This window comes from Quercus lobata, unplaced genomic scaffold (assembly GCF_001633185.2).
Source record: "Quercus lobata isolate SW786 unplaced genomic scaffold, ValleyOak3.0 Primary Assembly Scq3eQI_258, whole genome shotgun sequence".
Taxonomy (NCBI): domain Eukaryota; kingdom Viridiplantae; phylum Streptophyta; class Magnoliopsida; order Fagales; family Fagaceae; genus Quercus; species Quercus lobata.
This window is the reverse complement of record NW_022155213.1, coordinates 10001-14978: the sequence shown is the minus strand read 5'-3', so window position 1 is coordinate 14978 and position 4978 is coordinate 10001.

The window sequence follows — 4978 nt, the reverse complement described above, 5'->3', positions numbered from 1 at the left end:
GGGGGTTTAATAGGATTTAGTTTTTGGTATTTTGATCGGTTGGTTTTGACTTAGGTGATTGGGTTAGATTTTCGTTTTAATTAAGGTTTTGATTTAGAACTATTCCTCTTCATGTACTATAATTTCAAAAGGTTGTTTATTAATTTGAATGAAATTGTTGCCTCTTTTTGGTTGTTTAATTGTTTTGATAATGATTAAGTTTGTTTCTTTGTTTGGTGTTTTTAGGTTAACAAAGCAGTTTATTTAGACTATTATCAGATCGACCTCAACCTTGGACTCATGATTTGAGCTTTTCACAAAGACAGTGCTCAGTGAAGGCATTACACGCTAAGTCGAAACATAATGATTTGATGGCCCCTGGTGAGTGCAAAAGTTTGAGTTTTTAAAATGTTTGAATTTTTTAATCACAAAGTCATTATCTTTTTCAATCATTTTTATTATTTTAATGATTTAATTTAAAAAATATTTCATTAAACAACTTCATTTTAATAAGTTGAGTATTTTTGGGGTTTTAGAAGGTGCAGAAGTGGTGGATAAAGTAGAGCAGCCTTAAGTTGCACATTGTTATGGTGGATATCAAACTATTGTCCTTATTAGTTTATGTAGTTCGATGATATGGTTCCTTATGCTATGAAGAGTGAAGGAGGTTGTGTATGGGCTTGCAAAAGATGGGGATGTACAAAGTGATTTCTTAGCTTAAGGTTTGTGTCGATGACTCGATATGAGAATAATTTGCGCTTGACATATTGTTCTTTGTAACTTTTGCTTCTTTTGCTCTAAGTGAATGGACAGATGCCTAGGGTCATATTTTAAAGTTTTATTATTCAAGATCCAAAAAAAGGTGTCGATATTTTTCTCATGGAATTTTTTATAGATGTTGCATTTGTATTTTTTTAAAGGTTTTTATATCTGGGATTTGTATAAAAATGTTTGCTTGCTTTGTAGGTTTTGGTGTTGTTGGCATCCAAGCAGCTCATTGGGGAGAAGCTTGTGGAAGAGGAGGTTGAACAGAATGTCAAGCAGGAGGCCAAGAAGGAAAAATGCTTGGTAAGAAGTTTGTCATATTCGACTACATTTTTTAGGATCTACTGTTGCATTAAGGCTGCATCAATTAAGTGCTTCTGCATTTAGGGATACAATACTCATTAATGTACATCTACTGTAATAGTTAGCCAGTAGTTGTTAGCAAATATTAAGGTAGTTAGCATTGTACTAGGATTACTATTTTTCCTTGATGTTCAATAAATAATATTGAGACAAACAAATTTAATTCTGTGCAACACTTAAAGAAATGAAATCATTTTGAGTTCAAGCCTAAGGTAGACTTGGCCGTGTATGAAAATGGAGGAATGCCTTGATTTGGTTGGATGAAAGTTTTTGATTTAGCTGAGCGAATGTTTTTTTTTTTTTTTGTATTGCTAATTTTTATTATTATTATTATTATTATTATTATTATTTTTCCGTTTTAAATAGTAATATTGCTACAATAATTTGATGATTTGGGGAGAATCTTATATTGGGGACTATTTAGCTCTCAATAATTGAAATTACGGAAATGTTTAAACCTGAACATGTTAACATTTGATTTAAGAAAATCCCGTGCATCGCACAAGTTAGCGACTAGTAATAACTAATAGCCGAAATGTTTGACTTTTTGTTGACCTCTCCTCATTGCACCTCGTGGCTACACAAATTAATGCCACGTATACATTTTAAAACAACCAAAAAATTGTGCTTTTTGTTTAGTGGTTTATGCGAAATGTTTTACTCTTAAACAGTAGTTACAGAAATTAAAAAAAGAAAAAACACTTTTTTAAAATCGTGACAAATCAACAAATAAGCCTTTTTTATTTTTTGAAAAACAACCAACAAATAACCCAAATCAAATATTTTATATTTTTAGCCTCACCCCCTCACACATTCACCAAAATTTTACTCCCTATTAAAAAAAAAAAAAAAAAACACACCATTTCAATGGGTAAGTTCTTTAATCGTCTCTTTATATATTCTCAACTTCACTTCAATTTTTCCGCGGGTCATTTTTCCTCTGCGAGAAGAAACTTTGTGAAGCGAGATAGGACGTAGGATTGTCTCCACTAGCCTGCTGCTGTCACATAGCGAAACCGCTATAGTGAAATTGTCTTCTTTTGTTTTTCCCTTTCAATCCACCGTCAAGCATAGAACCTCTACCCTTTACCCCTCTCAAACGCAGACCCAAGTTATTTCGTAGAAAGTTTGCAAGGGCATGACCATGGGTACTGATGTTTTCAATCTCTGACCTGGCCTCCATATCAGACCATTCTCTCTCGATTTTTCTTAGGTTTTCCTTTATTGGTGTTTTTTTTTTTGGCTTTACTTTTTTATGCAATTTTGTTAATCAAATGGTTTGATAAAAGTGTATAGAAATTTTAAGTGGAATTTCATAGTGGGTTTGTGTAATTGTGTCTAGAATTGTAATTTTAAGATTGATTTACTTGATTTTGATTGCTTGAATTTATTCGTTAAAAAGAGTTTTCCACAATGATACTTTTTGGGGTTACTTTTATTACTTTTATTTAAACTAAGTGATATTTGAATGCTGGTAGAATTTCACAGTGAGGTTGTGTTTGAAATTGTAATTTTCAATTCGGCTTGCTTGATTTTGATTGCTCAAACTTCTTTCTTCTCTACGTTCCCCCTTGTTGGAAAATATGGCTAAATAAACAAGTTTTGATTCAACAATATAAACCCTAAAAAATTAACAATGACAAAAATAAATAGACAAAGTTAGAAAGATCTCACAAACTATAAAATCAGCAAAATGCATTGTTCTTAAAGGTTAATTCATGCCACCCGGAGTAGAACTTGGTGCGAATGGTGCTCTTGGCCAAAGAACTCCCCAAGATTAGACTATAAAAATTTCTTCAAGTTGGATGCACACCCAAGCAAGAAGAACTAAGAACAACCTTATTTGCCTTTCCTTAAAACCAAAAATTGAAGTTTAAATTTTGTGCAGAAAAACCAGAACAAATAGAGGAGGGAAACGGCTAGAGAAGCTGAAGAAGGACTTGTATGAATAGTATGAGTTATAAGGTAATATAAGCTGATGATGCCGAAAAATCAATAGTCAGTCACACGGCCTCATGTGCTCGAAACAATACCTGCAAAACGAAAAGAAAAGACCTCATAGAGAGCACCGGTGTGGTGCTGGCCAAATACCCTCCGGAAGTTAAGTTAGAACTTCTCACAACTTTAGAGTGCCAGAGCTGGGTGAATTATATGTACCGTTGTTTATGAGAGTCTTGGGTTTTTATAGTAGTAAAGGGTTGACCTCTCTTCTTTGGCTTGGAAGTCTTTCCCTTATGGGAGTCTCCATGAATGTATTTTGCGGAACTCTTTCCTTGTAGGAGTCCTTTTGATTAGCACTGAGCGTGGGGCACAAGATATTTCCATATACAGCATACGTGGAGGCCAAGTAGGGCTACGTCAGAACCGTCAATCTCGCATACCCCTTCCTGCCTATTGGCGTCAGCTTTCTAAATTCGCCCCAAGTTGACCCCGTCAGCTTGGAGCCGTAGACTCCATATTGTTGCCATGTGTTAGTGGATACAAGGCTGGTGGGTTTGTCTGGAACGTCACTCTACGCCTCTACATCAGTGAGTATATTTATAGTATTATCCTTATCAACTGCCCCTTACTCCATAGCTCCGTCAGTTTAAGCTGACGGATTATGGAGTTGAACTTCATTCATTAGTTTTCTTTTGCTCAAGAGAGAGGGAAAATCATTTATGGGCGATTCCTCGAGCAGCCTTTATTTAATGCTTGAACATGTGGTGCAACTCAATTGGCTCTGCTTCTAGATGAGGGTGATGCTTCGTCTTCTGTGCATATCCTTCCTTATATATATCTCGTCTTTCCCCTCATTTTCCTCTATTTTACTGCTGTTGACTATCAAAGCGAACTCGTCACTTGGGAGTACTTTGCCCATGTCATCTTGCTTTAGCTAAAACCGTCATCTTCCAAGAATCCGTCAGCTTTACTTGGTAAGTTACCCTTGCTCTTATTACCTTCTATTTTTTACTTTCATCCTTTTTTTTTTACTTATTCATTTTCATGCCAATCAACTAACGGTTGCTCTGTCTTGTAGACCCTGGTTCGTATGGAGGCTTTACAGGTTAAGGGTGTTGCCAATGAAGGGGTGATTGCCTGTTAGCAAAAGTGTATTAAGAACATGACTGATGGGTAAGAACAATACAAGAGTGCCCTCCGTACCCTCAACCAAGAGGTGAAGGAGTTGAAGGAAAAGCTGGAGGAAGAGGGCCATCAACGAAAAAAAGATCTAGAAGCCAAGGAGATGGTGGAGAAAGAGTTGGCGACTCTGTTGGGCTAGGTGGAGACGGCCAAGGCCGACGTTGTAAAAGAGTTTAAGGATTCATAGGCATTCATTGATTCCTGCGTTGAATATTATGGTATGGGGTTTGAGGATTGCCTTAAACAGGTCAAATCCAATTACCCTCACTTGGACTTGGCGAAGGTCTCAATGGATGACCTTGCCAACAACACCTGCAAGTGACGCTGTTCCAGAAGAGACTGACGACTCTACCGAGTCAGATCAGGACACTCAAGATGACGACGTCGTCCTTGCTTAGCCTGCCTTAAATCCTCCCATCGTTCCTCTAACTCTGTCGGCCAATCCTCTAGTTGCTGACGACCCTTTAGCTCGGGATGCCCCAAACCTTCCTCTCTAGGGTGACGAGGCCCCACAAGACCCCCCTGCTTCATGAACTTAGCATTTTTCTTTCATTTTTACTGTAACTGTAGTCTAACTTCTGGACACTGCCTTTTTTGTTTTTTCTTGGGCTTTGTTTGTAAAAACTTCATTTTATTTATGGTGTTTTATATCCGTTTCTTTCAGTATGTTTGTTGTTGTATGTTCATCTTCTTGCTTTTATGAATCCGTCTACATGTGAAATGAACCCGTCCACTTATAGACTTAGTA